Source organism: Perognathus longimembris, chromosome 13 (assembly GCF_023159225.1).
Source record: "Perognathus longimembris pacificus isolate PPM17 chromosome 13, ASM2315922v1, whole genome shotgun sequence".
In the NCBI taxonomy this organism is placed as follows: domain Eukaryota; kingdom Metazoa; phylum Chordata; class Mammalia; order Rodentia; family Heteromyidae; genus Perognathus; species Perognathus longimembris.
In genome coordinates this window covers 32555161-32573503 of record NC_063173.1, presented here as the reverse complement: position 1 = coordinate 32573503, position 18343 = coordinate 32555161, and the positions used below count along the sequence as shown (strand labels likewise).

Here is an 18343-nt window from a genome sequence, read left to right as displayed (position 1 = left end):
TCCTATCGCTGTAATATAAAGTAACAGTACCTACTGTAGGCAGCACAGATAATACACAGTTACCAAGGGGTTTGACCCTGTGGAGTAAAGGAATCTTGGTTCACCCACAAGCATATGCTGAATTGTTGGCAATGAATTGTGGATAACCATTACAATAAAAACAAGGTACAGACTGTGTCCTAAAGCTGAAATAAGAATAGTGAGCTAGGTGTCTTTATTTACTATATTAAATATATGCACTGCTATATACAATATATTTTAAGCTAATTTTCTCTTCTCTTTGCCGTTAGCCACATTATTCTGGCAATGTAAGTTGAAGTTTCCCTTTCTTAGAGGCTATGCTAGTCTGGCACATGATTTTAGCACTCTGATCCTCCCAGAAATTTTACAAGTTTTTTTATCTTTCTCTTAGCATATCCCTTGTTTTGTTTCTTTATTGCCTAATTAATTATTGCAGCTTTCACTAACAAACCCGAACTGATAGACGTAGTAAAGTGGGAAGACATTTTGAGTCAGGAATAGCTGCATTGGAATCTCAAATCATTTACTAAACTTAGGCAACTCAGGTAATGCCTTAGATCCTTGGTTTAAAATCTGTAAAATGAGGGTGAAGGGTCCTTGCCCTACAAGGATTGCATGGATTAATTTGCCATGGGTGGAAATGAATGGAGTAATCGATCCTTAGAAAGGTTTTAATATATTACAACAATCTTAATTCTATAGATAGGTGTAGTTTTGCCTATTAGGATCACTAACCCCTTTGGTCATCTATTGAAAGCATCATGACTGATTTTTAAAATGCATGTATACATCAATCCATCATATAATCTCAGAAGTTCTTTGGAGTCACTAAAATTAGGATCTCAACAAAACTATATTAATAACTACCACTATGTGTGTATATTTGTGTGTGTGTGTGTGTGTGTGTGTTTTATTCTTTTTCGGGACCTGACCCAGCCTGCTACAGGGAATCTTATTAAAATGTCAGCAACAATAGGAATGTGGCAACATAGTACTTTCTCACTAGAAAAGACACACAAAACCAGGATTCAAACTACACTAAACAGAATATAAGAGAATGACTGACAGCACAACCACAAGCCAAAGCAACTGAACACTTCAAGCTCTACTTTTAAGACACAAAAGGGCAGGGGAGAGTACAAATACAATCCCACAGGAACCCCATCACACACTACCACAATTAAGTAAAGAAGTTCCCAGCATTTTGAGAAACCATGGGAATCAGCACAACAAACTGCAATGGATAAACCTCACCTTGGGCAATCCACCTTTGTGATCATAGTATCTCCCCCACCAGGTAAGTACAAATCAACTTTATTAAAAGGCACCTTCTGTTGCCATGTATATCACTGTTTGGTTAAGGTCATTAGACAATCGTCTCTAATAGGAATTTGTCTACATATTGTGACCAAAATGGAAAAATGTCCGTGTTGTATCTCAGAACTGGCAATGGACATGTATAACAAGGTAGAGATGATTTCCAGGGACCGAGTTTCCCAAATGTAGCGAGTCTTTAATATACATACTCCACCTCCAACATAATGTCAAGAAAAGTGGGGGGGGGGGGGGGCTGGTCAGAGCCCAGCCCACTGCTAGGAACATGGAACCACACACCACTTCCTTCAGAGTGACTTCTGGGAGACACTTTCCTGACAAAAATCTCTCTCACCACTCTGCATAGCAAAAAATCTTCAGTTCTCCTTGTAAGGGAAGCCTCCTTGATTAAACAGATTTGAAAGAAGCCAGGCACTGATGGCTCAAACACATAAACCTTGCTACTCAGGAGGCTGAGAAATGAGGATTGAGGTTCAAAGCCGGCTCAGGTAGGAAATTCCATGAGATTCTTATCTCAAATTAACCACCAGGAAAAGCTGGAAGTGGTGTATTTATTTAAAAGGCAGAGTGCTATAGCCTTGAGCAAAAGAAGTTTAGGAACAGCACCCAAGCCCTGAGTTCAAGACCAAGGACTGGCAGAAAATACATACATACATGCATACATACACACATTCCTATGATTATTTTAATATCATTTTTTACACCTTCCCAGAATACTACCATTACACTTCAGCCAAGCACCATTTCCTCAGGAAGAGCAAAATATTCAGAGAACTGTATTGGAAAGAGTAGGAATTTGTGGAGGGGTTTCTTTTGTTTTTTGTTTCTTTGTGGTGCTGTTAACTGATGATCCCTGGGTCTCATTCAGGCCAAACAAATACTACCACAAAACTGTTACCCTTCTACCCAGGCTAGCATGAGACTTTTTGAATCCAAAATCTGAACTGCTTTCCACTGTTTACACTGCAAGACTACCATAAGCTTCTACCCTCTGCATATGTCCTTCTATTTGTAAGATATGAAATTGGAAGCACTATGCATAATATAGTAAGCCCACTTAATTGCAGATTTATTACACTTGGGTTTGACCAAGTGCAGTCGACAGCATAAGACAACATTTTTTTTTTTGAGGTCCTGGGTTGAACTCTGGGCCTGGGCATTGACCCTAAGCTGCTTTTGCTCAAGGCTAACTAGTGCTCTACCACTTGAGCCACAACAGCACCTTCGGCTTTTTCTGAGTAGTTTATTGGAGATAAGGGTCTCATTAAATTTCCTTCCAGGACTGGCTTCAAACAGCAATCCTCAGATCTCAGCCTCCTGAGTAGCTAGGACTATAGGAGTAAACTTGCTCTGAAGTTTTCTAGCACAAAATCCAAGATTCACTTATGAATTTTTTTCTAGGAGGTTAGATGACAGTTTGTTTTCCTTTGACTTAGGTCTTAATAAGAATAGTATCATGCCAGGTGCTCTTGGTTAATGCCTGTAGGCCTAGCTCATCAGGAGCTGAGATCTGAGAATCATGATTCAAAGCCATCCCAGGCAGGAAAATTCTTGAGACTTCTACTTCCAATTAAATAGCCCCAACTTGATGTGGAGCTGTGTTTCAAAAAGTGGTAGAGTGCTAGCATTGACCAAAAAGGATCAGGGACAAGCCAGGCCCTGAGTTCAAGACCCATGACAGACCAAAAAAAAAAAGTATCATTATCTTAAAATACAACATAGAATTTATGATTACATTAGAATTTAGAATTTGTAAGGCTAACCATAGAGAAGCTGATTAGATATTTTGAAGATTGTGAATGATTCAGGTGAATGATTCAGCCATTCGTTGGACATTCATTACACGGTGTTCTAGTGGAGGCTATGGAGCCTGCATTGATTATGTAAGGTCACCAAATTTGCTAGTATCAAAGACCTGTACCAATTCCTACTCTTAAATTTTCCAATTATTATATGGCCTCTGTCTAATGTGTCACGATGTGATAATGAATAAGGTGATGTGATGTGATAAGATGAATAAGGTATTTAAACTAATAGCAGATTTCAAGACATAATATTTGCCATGGGATCCTTATGATTGATTTGACTTATTCTGATATGGATTTCCCATCTGGCTGTGACTACAATTTAATTTTTTTCTCAATTCTTTCAGAATAATTTTTCCCAATTTGGTGTTGTAAAGAACTTGTCTCAAAGTGCACAAAAGATTTGTGGTCAAATAAGCCTGGGAAATGTTTCACATAATATCCTCCTTTTGATGTGTTTTAAACACATAAAAACATTAAAGTCTCTGGGAAGTCTCGTAGTAAAACATAATAGCAGCAAATACTTTTTGATTTTGTCATTATTTCCTAAGTCACTCTTACCTCCAAACACATTTTAATGTTTAAATCTGTTAAAACTCCACACATTGAATATTTTGTGGCTTTTGCTATAGATAGATCTGCTGCAGCTTTGCCTATTTTCATTTTAAGCTTCCCTTTCCAGTGCTTATTGGAAATACAGAGCAACTATTTCATGAAATGCTTTTTCATTCTTCTATGCTCCTCTTCAATTCAGTGATGAGAGGTACACTTGCTAAAGCCAACTTTCTTTTTCCATCAGATTCGCATCCTTTCATTCTGCTCACAAACTTCTCTTCATGTACACTCCAGAAATCTATTACAAAGAAATAATCATAGGTGGAAATGTTTTCAAAGACCATGTAATGACATGGAAAAGCTCTTATAATATTTTTAGTGGCATGTATAATATGTAATGTTATATTGAAGCATCAATTTCATGATATTCATATGATTTTCACACATATATGGGAATACACACATATCCCTACAAATCAAAACTTGAAGGAAATACCTTAAAATGTTTAGATATTTATCTGTAAGAAAATCATTTTTCCTGTACATTTTAAAGTATTTAAAATTTTTAAATAAGAGTACATGTTACTTTGACAAAAATACTATGACATGTTTTCTATCTTCAACTCAAGCTTTAAGAGGACATTCAGACTATTTTTATCCAAGCAGAGATTGTCAATAGCTGGTCTTCCTTTACTTCCAAATCACCATTCTTACTTCCTATTTGATGTGTAGCTCCATGAATCTGAGCCTTAGAATTGTTTAAGATCTTTGTTTAAATTATTTGAATAACTAAAATTTTAAACTAAGAAATTATTTTTTTTCACAATTTAATTTGGGGAAGAAAATTTGCACTTAACTTTTAAAGATTTACATTAGTTTCTTAAAGGATATGAATCATAGTGACAATGCAAAAGTATATATATTTACATATATATGAATATTGTATGCATGTATATGTAATTCTTTACTATGATTTCTCCTCATCCAAAGCACACATTGAACTTAAGGGAGAAATGCACCTCATATTCTAATATTCATGACTTCTTTTGCTCCACAAAAGCAAAATTAATTTTGTCTTTTCACTCAAGGATGTGTTTGTAGTGCTTTAGAAGAGTGTCTGTCACATAGTAGGTAGTTAATGAGCAAAAGAAAAAGTGACAAAGATGAAAGCAAATGTTTTCATGCCATTTGTACCATCTTTTGAATTGTTTTATTAATGTGAGATTTATGCTTCGAAGTATTTCTCTTCTATGTAGTGCACTTTTTCAGTACTGGGGATTGAATTAATGGATTTCTTGACGTGGCCTAGATTAGATGATATACCTAAGTGTTCAAATGTCACCATTTTAAATTGGCTAGTGGCTGTTGGTGTATTTCACTATTCCCATGGATACTGATTCACCTGAAGGAAAAAATAAATAAATATACTCAAGTCTACAGATTCATATCTTGTTCTCTAGTCCTTCTAATATAAAGATACTGAAATAGAATTTGCACAGTTTAGTTCCCTAGCATGTAATGCCCAGTTCCTGCTTTTTATTTTTTGCCAGTCCTGAGGCTTGAACTCAGGGCCTGGGCACTGTACCTGAGCATCTTTTGCTCAAGGCTAGCACTCTACCACTTGAGCCACAGCACCATTTCTGGCTTTTTTCTGTTTATGTGGTACTGAGGAATTGAACCCAGGGCTTCAGGCATGCTAGTCAGGTATTCTACCATTAAACCACATTTCTAGACCATCATTCTGTTTTAAAAGTCACTTCTTTACATTACCATTACATTTCAGTCTTAACTGAAATAATCACTTGGAGAATTTTTAACAACAGCAGTTCAATTCAGGGTGATCACTATATAGGTAATAGAGCTGGGAAGAAAGAAAAAGGAGACAGGAAGGTAATATAAAAGTAAGAAATAGGAATCCATTATGATAAGCTAGAAAGATTAAAGAAAAAGGCAGTGTAGCCAGGTATAGTGGCTCAAGCCAATATTCTTAGCTACTTGGGAGATGGAGATTGAGGGGATGACAGCTCCAAAATAAAGAAGAAGAAGAAGAAAATCTATTGAAATTATCTCAGGCAGTGACTAAACATGATGGCACGTGTCTGTTATTCCAGCTACATAGGGAAGCACAAGTTGGAGAACATTCTGGGCTTAGACCTTCAAAAATTAGCCAATGATGTGGTATATACATGGAATTCCATGCTTCTATTAGAAAGAATGACATTGCCCCATTTTTAAGGAAATGGAAAGACTTGGAATAAATTATATTAAGTGTGAAGTAAGCCAGACCCAAAGAAACACAGGCCCCATGGTTTCCCTCATTTTTAACAATTACTATATGTCTAGATAGTCCTAGCAGAGGATCAAAATATCTCAATAGCTATGTACATATGATCACATAAGATGATGCTAAGCAAAATGAACTCCAGGATATGGAAACAATAGTTGTTGGGTGGATTTTTTTGTACCATGTGAAGTTATTTCTTTTTTCTTTCATTTTATTCTCTTTGGTTTATTCCCTATTTTCACTGTTGTTGTTGTTTTTTAATTTCCCTGTGTCTTGTATATACATTTATCTGATTTAGGGAAGGGAGGTGTAGTAACAAAATGGTGAGACAAAGGACAAAGGGCAAAAGAATGCAACAGTGATACTCACAAGACAATGTGTTGGAAATGAATTTTACAATCTGTGGGGGGGAAGGAAGGAGCTGGGAGGGAGGGGAGGTGGAAGAAAATGATGGAGAGGGTAACACTGACAAATGTACTCATTACTTTACTTATGTAACTGTAACCCCTCTGTACATCACCTTTAAAATTAAATTCAATTCAGTTGAAAAAGAACATGACTAGCAGAGTGACTCAAGAGGTAAAACTCTTGCTTAGAAATTGTGAGGTCCTGTGTTCAAATCCCAGTACTGCAAAAAAAAAAAAATGTGGGCAATCAATCTTTCTGCCAGGAGCAGAAGCTATATGACTAAAATTGAAATTAAGATAAATTAGTCAACCAATGAATGAAAGCAATGAGCTAAAGTCAGAGAAGAACCAACTTCCACGTTGCTACCTAAGGTAGAAAGATAGGAGCACAAATACTTTGTTTTCTTTACCACTGTATTCAGTCTCTTGCTAGTGTCTTTCTTTGCCAAAGGTGAGGCAGGTTACAACTGGTCTGCAATAGGAAATAGTCAATAGGGCTCAGTCTCTCTCTACAGTATTGGAAAATGCCATAAGAGAATCAATGTGCCCAGGCTCTCAGCCCCAGTATCTATGGTTATGTAAATTGTTGTAAGAGTTTAAAGCATTTTCTAAAGAGTGTTATGTGCTTTCAACCACTTGATGCCGTATTCCAATGGCTCCATAACAAGAGTCATTTATTTATTTTTGAAAAGAACTTCATAGAACAGTTTGGTAAGTACTGCTGGAAACGAGGGGAATGTTTTTAAATAAAAACCATGTTATATAGTCCTTGAACAAACAATTGTAGATTTCAAGCATTCCATTGAAAGATGCTATTAAAATGACTTTAGAAAAGAAAACTTGTCTTCCTAAAAAGAATAGACCTTTGTTTTGTGAGAATCATATTAAGAAAACCATAATAAAGAGAAAATATATGGTGCTTCAAAACCAATTTGGAGTTTGCATTGCTGTAGAACTAGCTCTAAAAGATTCCTTCAGCCTTGTGCCAAAGTTTTGGTTCAAAGCTAGCCTACGCAGGAAAGTCTATGGGACTCTCTATGTAATAAGGAGGTCAGATCTGGACAGCACCATCATTGGCCACATGGTGAGTTGTACTATCTGGCATCGTGTCTTGACATATGTGCCTGAATTTCTAGAGGAAGGGAAGTCCCATTCCCAGGTGATGGGTGTTCTTGAATCCCTAGAGACAGGTGTGGGCCCTTGGCCGACAGGTTACTGAACCTCTCAGTCAAGTCCCTGGGACTGGGAGCTTCCTGTGACCCTGCCTCCGACCCGATTTAGGATCCCAATCAGCCCAGGCTCCAGGACACCCCTCCACGTATCTTCTTGGCCTGTGGCCTTTCTCCTGGCTCAACTCTGGTTACCATGGCGTCCCAAGTCAGCTCTCCATTGGAGCTGAATTGGTTTGTTGGTATTGTTTTGTTCCTTCTTCCCTCTCTGGAATGTTTTCTGTGTTGAGGGTATTTGCAGGCTGCAGGCCTTTGTAACAACTGGCTGCCTGCAGACTGCTAATGCTCTAATCAAGACTTCAGAATACCATCCTTCAAAATGTGGCTTCTGTGGTAATTTTACCATATAACATTAACTCCAATTAACCAGCAAAAAGCCAGTAGAGCTATGGCTTAAGTGGTAGAGCAGTGGTCTTGAGCAGAAAAGCTCAGAGACAGCTCCTAGGTCTTGAGTCCAAGTCCCAGGACTGGCACAAAACAAAACAAAAGATTCCTAAAGATTCAGAAAAATCAAGAAAACTCAAGAGGAACTTAAGTGCTTGAATCCTTATCTGTGCTACTGGGAATCGTGTGATTGGATTCTCCAGGAAATGAATCTGTCCTGAAGTAGATGAAGTGGATGATTAAATCTCTGAGCTGGGTGAGTATGACATAATAATGCTTGACAAATTCTTGAAGAGTTTAAATAGCAACCAGGGTAGAAAATGGTTTCCTGTAGCATAAGAACTTAGAACTTAAAGTAGCCAAATGGAAACATTTTAATGCCTTTCAAGAAATATTTCCTAATGGAGCCCATAAATTAAGACAGTGGGGTTGTTTTACTAGGCAAAAGTGGGTAGGAACAGAGGTTTGTTGTATATATGTATATATATACATATATTAATACATACATATATGTATATATACATATACATATAAATACATATACATATATATATATATATAAAATTCCACACAGAAAATATACCTAAGGAGCCAAGCATTATTAGCTCTTTACTTTTTCATTCCATCATTAGAAGTAGCAATGTTAAGTCTACATCACATCTTACTTGACACAATCCTCAGATGAGAACTAAGGTCACCAAAATTAAGAATGACTTGTGGCAGAACCGATAAGTGTTAAGAGCAAGATCTCTATTTGTAAGTCTACCTACTGGAAGGTCAGTGTTGATGTAAAGTTACCGTCTCAGCTAATTTCTGTGTTTCAGCTCTCATGCAGGCATATCTGCCTAGTTGAGCCTAAATCAGAGAGGAAACACGAGTGCAAATACAGTTCAGTTTTTACAGTCCCTGTTACTCAGGAAGACACACTAGAATGAAAGGTGAATAGGGGACACACAAATTTCCTTGCAACATATAAAAGAAATTGAAAAAAAATGAATATTTACTGAAATAGATATAGAAACAACTTTTGTTCCTAAAATCAAGTGTATGGGTAAAGCTAATGGTGCCATTTTTCTTTTCTTTTTTTCTTGTTGTTTTTTTTGGGGGGGGTTGTTTGGGGGTTTTTTTGTTTTTGTTTTTTTTTGGCCAGTCCTGGGCCTTGGACTCAGGGCCTGAGCACTGTCCCTGGCTTCCTTTTTGCTCAAGGATAGCACTCTGCCACTTGAGCCACAGCGCCACTTCTGGCCGTTTTTTGTATATGTGGTGCTGGGGAATCGAACCCAGGGCCTCATGTATACAAGGCAAGCTCTCTCACCACTAGGCCATATCCCCAGCCCTGTTTGGGTTTTTTTTGTTTGTGTTTGTGTGTGTGTGTGTGTTTTGGTCTTGGCTTTGGTGGTGAAATCCGGTCTTTGCAGTCTTGCTTGGCCTCTTTCTGGTTATCTCTGGGCCCAGTTAGGAAAACTACTTTCTCCAGTGTTTGGTATCTGGTTATGAAAGCACGGAAGGGAAGTTATACCTCCCCCTGCTGGATGTGGGACTCTGTCATAGATATATTGAAACGTGTATTAAGGTTTTACTAAATAGGTGACTAAATCATGAATAAGTGAATTATTTCTTTTTTCTTTTTGTCAGTTGTGGGGGCTTGAACTCTGGACCTGGTCACTGGCCCTGAGCTCTGCAGCTCCTGAAACGTGTATTAAGGTTTTACTAAATATGTGACTAAATCATGAATAAGTGAATTATTTCTTTTTTCTTTTTGTCAGTTGTGGGGGCTTGAACTCTGGACCTGGTCACTGTCCCTGAGCTCTCCAGCTCAAAGCTAGCACTCTACCAGTTGAGTGAGCCATAACACCACTTCCGGTTTTCTGAGTTGTTTCTTGGAGATAAGAGTCTTATGGACTTCCCTGTCCTAGCTGGCTTTGAACTCAGACTCTCAGATCTCAGCTTCCTGAGTAGCTGTAAATTAATTCTTTATCTAAGGAATTTAAATGATTTTGAATTTTCTACCCTATAATCCTAAGATATTTAATCTTATTTACCTGTTACTACAATTAAAGAAGGAAACAAAACCAGGCATCTGTGGCTGGCACCTGTAATCCTAGTTGCTCAGGAGGCTGAGAACTGGAGGATCTCGATTGGAAGCCAGCCCAGGCAGAAAAGTCCTTGAGACTCCATTAAAAAATTGCAAAAATCCAGGCTGGAGGCCTGACTCAAGTAGAAGAGCACCAGCTGAGCTAGCAGGTGGAGCAAGTGACTATCCCTGAATTCAAACCCTGGTATCAGCAGAGAACAAAAAATATCACACTAGGGGATCAAAGGAAGTCACATTTGTTAGTGTTAAGGCCGCAGCAGAGATTGCCCATTTAAAAGAGGGGGCAGAAACTGATCAATGTTAAATGAAGAGTCAAGATTCTCTTCTTACCTTTTTTTTGGTTGATGATTAAAGTAGTAGCACCTACTATAGCAAACCAATCCCCAAACATCTGTGATATAGCATGATATAAATTGGTTATTATTCACATAATAAATTGAATGCAGGTGTTACTTATTAAGAGTGGCCTGAGGCTCAGGCTGATGAAAGCTTTATTTTCAGATGTGCATGCAGAAAGCACCTTAAAGAAGGAAGTAGGAGGAAAGGGAATATGCTTTTTAACCACTTGGATTCCAGAAATGACAAACACCATTTCTGCTCACATTTCCTTCTGAGCACTGTGGGAACACCAACTGGTTGTACAGGTGAAGCTGGAAATTTGAGTTTCTGTCTGGGAAGTGATTTCTTACAACCACTCTATACCAATTCTACTCCAAGTTTGGTGCACTTTCCTTCAACAGCAGCACAGAACTTGGAAACATCTTAAAAGTACTTATTTCTTGGTCTCCACTCTACATTACTGAATAAGTTTATTTGGGGCTTAGGAGTTCTAAGTTTTCATAATAACTCTACCACATGATTCTAACATGTGCTCAAGTTTGAAAACCTTTTATTCAGTCTATGGAATGGGAGCACAAATCTCTGATGGGCATCTTGTCATCAGTATTTTATTTCTTGAGAGAACTGCATTCGAGCACACCAATATTTCAAGCCCTTCCTTGTAAGGGGATCATATTTTCAGTCTCTTGACAAGTAATGTTTCATCATGTGACTGAATGAAGTTAGTAAAATGTGATCAAACATGATAACTGCCACTTTCTCGTAGAGTTTTAAGAGCCAATAGATGTTTTGCTACTTCTCTCTTCAAGAAAATAGCTATTCTTTTAGCCTAGATCCAAGAGTTAGGAGAGAAGCAACAGAAAGCAGGGCTCCAGCTAACTTGCATAGAGCACAGGAACAAATTAAACCTTTGTTGTTTTACATTTTGGAGTTTAGGGGGGTATTGGTTATCCAGCACTATTCAGACTGGCATAACTGATTCCACTAACCTACAACATTGACAATCATATCATATGTATGATTTTGCAAAGCTTTTCTCCATGGGGCTATTTCCTTCTTACCGCTTTGCAAGAATTATTTGCATGATACTCCCTAGTGAGTGGTAGTGGATTCTAGGTTTTGAACACTTTCTGTTTTAGGTAATTTTCATTTTTATTTCAATTACTGATGGTATCTAGAGACTCTGGCTATTTACACGTCACAATTCTTATTTTGCTTGTTTTGATTTTGATAATCCCAATATTTTCATTGTTAATTTTTGTGAAAAGAATCACTCAAAATAAAATATTATGAAGAGAAGCTATATTCTTCCAGCCACCAGTTCCTGACCCATCTGTTGTCTTCCTTTTCCAGGTTCAAAAGTTCAATACTATTGAGCAGCAATAATTTGATTTCTTGAGAATCTGACTCAAAAGATCAATCACATAAAAACTAAGACTGTTAGATGAAGAAGATATCTTAAGTGGTCTGCTGAAATCTGACTTAATTCTGATCAGCACATAAATATATATTGCATAAGATAGGTAGCAGCCAGTAGTAGAGAAAACTCAGAGATTCTATATTTGTAGTTAAGTGTCAGTGTGGATTTATTTTTTTTGAGGATATGAGAAATTTACCTAATTTTGTTAGGCTCTGGTTGCTATTAGCATAATGACTTTGTGTTTCCTGATCTTGGATCCTACAGCCAATGAGGGACAGGTGGCTTGGGACTAAGGTTGGAACAGAACCAATGTACAGTAAAATGTCAGCTATCTATCTTGAACATTTAGGAAATGAGTTGTTCTGGTTACAAAGTTCACATGTATAAAAATAGGTTCATTTAAACTATTTTTGGTGAACATCTTCAAAATATATATATATTTCCCTGCTTTATTAAATAGAACATTCTAATTTGATCTTGTCCTGATGACTCAATCATAAATTATTCTAACAAGCTTTAATAGAGCTTGTGACTACAGGGCTCTGTGACTGAACTCGTGAGAGATTTTAGAGTTCTGGTATCAACTTTTTTAGTTCATCTGTCCTCTTCCTCAACTCTCAGGCTGCCCACTATTCCATTTCCTTTCTTTCTTTCATTTGAATGACTTTCTCAAAATATTTCTTAATTGAGTCCATAAATTAAGACAGTGGAATTGTTTTACTAGGGAGAAGTGGATAGGAACAGAGAATGGTGGGGTTTCTTTTAAATAAATTTTAAAGAATATATCTAAAATTCCCCACAGAAAATATACCTCAGGAATGAGGCACTGTCAGTCCTTTTCTTTAGTTACATTATTAGAAATGGCAGTGTTAGGGGCTGGGAATGTGGCTTAGTGGTAGAGTGCTTGCCTAGCATGCATGAAGCCCTGAATTCGATTCCTCAGCACCACATAAACAGAAAAGGCCAGAAGTGGCACTGTGGCTCAAGTGGTAGAGTGCTAGCCCTAAGCAAAAAGAAACCAAGGACAGTGCTAAGGCCATGAATTGAAGCCGCAGGACTGGCAAAAAAAAAAAGGCAGTTTTATATCTACATCACTGCTTTGCAATGAGGTGCATATATGTGTATGTTTATATGTATATATGCATATACACATATGCATATATACTGCATCAAAAATTAAGAATAGATTGTTCAAAGTGGCAGAATCAGAAAGTAGATGAAATGACTGAAATGTCTTTTTTTTTTGGCCAGTCCTTGGGCTTGAACTCAGGGCCTGAGCACTGTCCCTGACTTCTTTTTGCTCAAGGCTAGCACTCTACCACTTGAGCCACAGCACTACTTCTGGCTTTTTCTGTTTATGTCATACTGAGGAATCTAAGCCAGGGCTTCATGCATACAAGGCAAGCACTCTACCACTAGGCCATATTCCAAGTGACCTGAAATGTCTTGATTAGTCTTCATAATAAAGCTAGTTTAATTTAAAAATCTTAAGTATCTAACTACCACATCCTCATCCTTGTCTTCATCTTCTCCTTTTTCCTCCTCTTCCTTCTTTTGTATGTGCATGCAACTTAGGGCCTCATGCTCTTTCTTGATTTTTATTATTTTTTGCTCAAGGGTGGTGCCCTTCTCCTTGAGCCACACCTACACTTCTGGCTTTTGCTGGTTAATTGGAGATTAGTGTCTGGTGGAATTTTCTGCCTTGACTGACTTTGAACCAAATCCTCAAATGTTAACCTCCTCAGTAGCAAAGATTACAAGCATGAACCACTGGTACTTGTTTTGCTTTCTGCTTTTTAAAACATTGGTCTTTTTTCCCCCATAATATGTATAGTCTTATGGAAAACTCCTAAAGTTATTACGCATTTCTTGGTCTACTGATACTGAAAGTATGTGGGTCAGTCTTACAAGGGCCCTTCTTCCATTTAGTTCTCTGGTATGGGATAAATGAGTAGAGAAGGCACATACATTTGCCAATGCTGTCTTGGAGGAAAGTGGAAGAGGTATACCAATTAAATGCAACAGAGAGTTTGGGGGCAATCCCTTCAGAAATAGCCTGAACAGACTTTTCAATGCTATCTCTTTTTAGTTAAAGAACATTCTAAGAGCCACTAAGCCACATTCCCAGCCCAGCACTTGGATTTTTAAAATGTGTGCTGATGAAGGAAGTGACGTCTGCCAGCCTATGCTTCAAATGAACTTATTTAGTTCTGGTAGGGGAGTATTTGCTGCCCACCCCAACACACACACACACACACACACACACACACACACACACACACACGAGATGTGCCTTCTTTTTATTCTTTCCCTGACAGATGTCATACATATGATCTATGACATACAGCTAAGACCTTTTCTGTGGCTGTGCTTATGCCAAACATTCCATACATCTTCTATCATCTTGCTTCTCTGTGGTGAGCCACAACCTGTGGCATTAGTGCAGGGATGTGGAGTGCTCAGAGAACATATGTTTACAGTTATTGGGGTGGCAGTAGAAGGTTGTAGACGAGTAGTCAGAGCTATAAAAACTGGGCATGTCGTCTTAGAAGGCAGTGGAGGCTGTCTGGCTGGCTGGAGCATGAGAAGGCATGCTGAGCATGAAAGGAAACCATCATTAAATAAAAACCAGCCATGGTTCCCATATGATCGTATTTCCACTGGGAGATTTGACCCTGGAGCTGTTTTCTGGAATACAGACCTGGATAGAAGACTGGAGGGCAGATGAACTGCAGACAATGTCTCCCTGGAGTCTGTTTCATGACACAGGAAAATCAAGAATTGATGTCCTATCCCTAGTCTATCATCCTGTCCTTCTATCCCTTCACTCTCTATTCTTATCACATGAAGCCAGAGTAACTGTTCCTAAAATATACAAGTGACCATGTTGCTCACCTTTTAAATGCCTTTCATGCTTGACTTTAAAGTCTAGTCTCCTGCATGTGGCCATAATCATAACCAGGGCTATGCTCACTTTGCTGGTGACCTCTCTTTTTTTTCTTTTTTTTTTATTCTTTAAACTCTTTTGTTTTGTTTTTGCCAGTCCTGGGGCTTGAACTCAGGGCCTGAGCACTGTCCCTGGCTTCATTTTGCTCAAGGCTAGCATTCTACCACTTGAGCCACAGCACCCCTTCTGGCCCTTTTCTGTATATGTGGTGCTGAGGAATCAAACCCAGGGTTCATGTATACAAGGCAAGCACTCTACCACTAGGTCATATTCCCAGCCCCTAGTGACCTCTCACCTCTTCCTCTCAACCCCTAGCACACTACTGGTATAGGCTTCATTCAGTACCTGGAAGTAATCATGATTTTTCTTGCCTCTGGGGCTTAGAGCACGTTTTTCTTTTTCTTTCTTTTCCATGTTTGGCTTTTGTGGCCTCTTGTCATTAATCACTTCTCCCGAGAGATTATTTCTCCTTTACATGTCTCCTGGTCTCTATGCTAAGGATCTATCACCACCTATCCTCTTCCAACACTTGGATAACAGTAGTCTTATTCCTAAAGATCAAACCCTGCCCTGACCCTGCCAAGAGCTGTTCCACCTTACCCAGGCTGACCATAAGTTAATATTGCCTTTTCTAGAATATTCATCATCATGCTCTAACTGCCTTTCTAAACAACAGCTGCTACAACACCAGCTGTCTGGGTTGCACAGCAATTGTACTCTGCAACCTGTGTAGAACATTGCTGATCTCCTTCCCATTGCTTCAGCATCTTACTTAATAATTTCAAGATTTCAAGGTGATCTTATCAGCTTTATCATATCATTAACTAAGCTTCTTTTTAAGTATTTCTACCTTAAATATCTTTTAAACATTAATTTAATTTATTGTTTTGAAGAAATTGATGTACAGAGGGATTCCAATGACATGAGTCAGGTAGTGAGTACATTTCCTTTTGTACAGTATCTATATCTTAAAGGTCTATATCTTAAATGCATAGCTTTAAATGACAAAGAACTTTGAAAGCTTGAAGTGACTTGGAAAAAAGTATTGGAAAAAGTATTAAAATACTTTTAACGTTAATGAATTAAACTTTGGAAAGATTAACAATGTCCAGTGAAATATGTAGGAATACTGTAAGAGAGAATGAAACTAATATCTGATTGAACAAAAAGCAAATTGTGACTACACAGGATGCCCAAAGTAGAATGCTCAACTTTTTTTCCTGTCTCCTTGGGAATGGAGACTTTAACAATCACGATAGTATTCAGCTGCAGATACAGATAGGATTCCAACTTTTCACTTCAAACCCTTCTTGGTAATATGTCCATCATATGGAGAGTGCCATTAGTATATGAGCGAAACAAACACTCAACCAAACCTACAGTGTGACATGTAAAGAATAATATGGTTTGTTTGGATAGTAACTGAGGATGGAAAAGAATAATGGCACTTCTCCATGTTATGGAAACGAATGTTATATCACAGTTGTAACTACTTTCAATGTCCCATCTGTATCTGTAGCTTCTATTATTGATGATGTTCTTGTATCACCTTCCAGTGGTTGTACCTACACTATCTCTGTAATCTTATCTGAGTATATTGGAAACCGTGTATACTGGTATTAGAAGTAGGAAATTGAAAGGGAATACTAAAATTGAGAGACAGAGGGTAAAAAAAGACAAACAACTACAAAAGCAATACTTGCAAAACTGTTTGGTGAAAGTGAACTGAACACCTCAGGGGGGGAAAGGGAAAGGGGGAGGAGGGAGGGGGGTATGAGGGACAAGGTAACAAACAGTACAAGAAATGTATCCAATGCCTAACATATGAAACTGTAACCTCTCTGTACATCAGTTTGATAATAAAAATTTGAAAAAAAAAGAAATAAAAAAAAAGAATAATGGCACTGAGCTAGACAAGAAATGCTCTGCTGCTTTATTTCTCTTTTTTTTTACATTTAAAAAATTTATTGTAAAGGTTATGTACAGAGGGTTACAGTTACGTAAGTCAGGTAATGAGTACATTTCTTTTTGAACAGTGTCACCCCTCCCTCATTCTATTCTGTTTTTTCCCTCCTGACTTCCCTTCCCCCTAAACTGTACAGTTCATTTCCAACATAGTGTCTAGTGAATATCATTGCTGAATTGGTTCACCCTTTGTCCCACTGTTTCTGTGCTGCCCCCTCCCCTTCCCAAATCAGATAAGCTTATATACAAGACAAAGGGTACAGAAATCAAAACAGCAACAAAAGAGAATAAGCCAAAGGAGGTGGGGGGGGGGGGGAGAGAACTGCAAAGAGTAGTATAAAAAATTCATTCCATTTCTTGGAGTTCATTTTGATAAGCATCATTTTATATGACCACATGCACATAGCTATTAAACCCTTGTGATCATCTCCTAAGAATAGCCTTTGTTCTCACTGTCTCATATCTAAAATGTACTTAGAGCTAAAAAAGTTAAACCTTACCAAAACAAATCCTCAAAGGAACAACAGTCCAATTATTAAATGGGCTAAAGACTTAAAGAGAGACTGCTCAGAAGAATAAATAAGAATTGTCAATAGACACATGAAGAGATCTTTGACATCTCTGACCATAAAAGAAATGCAAATCAAAACAACATTGAGATTCCACTTCATCCCAGGTAGAATGGCCTTTGTCTTCAATACTGTGTTCAGGATGATGTAGGCATTTAATCAAAGTTAAGGATATCTTTCTTTTTCAGGAACGACCTTTTTAAGGAAAAGGACCATTTAATCTGGTAGATAACTATGTCTGCAACATATTGCTTTTTCTTCCCCTTGAAAAATGTATTGGCTGGGTGCCAGTGGCTCACACCTGTAATCCTAGCTACTCAAGTAACTGGAATCGGAGAATCACAGTTTGACGCCAGCCAGGGTAGGAAAGTCCATGAGGTAACCAATTGGTTATCTCCAATTAACCTTTAGAAAACTAGTAGTGGTGCTGTGGCTCAACGTGACAAAGCACTTGCCTTGAGCAAAAGAGCCCAGGGACAACACCCAGGCTTTGAGTTCAAGCCCCACAACTGACCCAAAAAAGTGTTAGACAGGAGAGGAGTTCTTTTTCAACATTGTTGAAATTCAAGGAGAAATTCTGTCTTCAGTGGTTTGGTAGTTCTGTTTCACCCACTTCAGAAAAATGAGGAAGTTTTTTAATGTTAGATCTAAGTTTGGGCTTTCCACCATTTTTGGTAGGATGGTCATTTCCTGCTGTATCTCACTTGTAAAATGGAAGGAATGATACCACAGAGCATGATTGCAGGGAGTAAATTACACAATACATTAAAGAGCTTGACACAGTGTGTGTAGACATAATGAATTGTCCAGATGTGCTTGCTAATTGCCAGCAGAGAACATGGAAGCAGGTGTACTCAGGAAAAATTCCTTACAGCGTGGCCATTTTGACCCTGACCTGGTATAACTTTCTTAGCAGCAAACTCCCAGAGCACCATCTCATTTTGCTGACCTCCTTTCCCTCTTGTATTTTACCTTCTACCTCTAGGTA

The 18343-nt window shown here is 38.1% G+C and overlaps 1 non-coding gene across 1 annotated transcript; it reads right to left on the bottom strand.

The window, feature by feature from the left end:
• Positions 1 to 1160: 1160 nt before the first annotated feature.
• On the bottom strand, positions 1161 to 1326 carry LOC125362799. Its single transcript, XR_007213109.1, has one exon. It is a non-coding gene; the product is annotated as a U1 spliceosomal RNA (small nuclear RNA).
• Positions 1327 to 18343: the final 17017 nt, after the last annotated feature.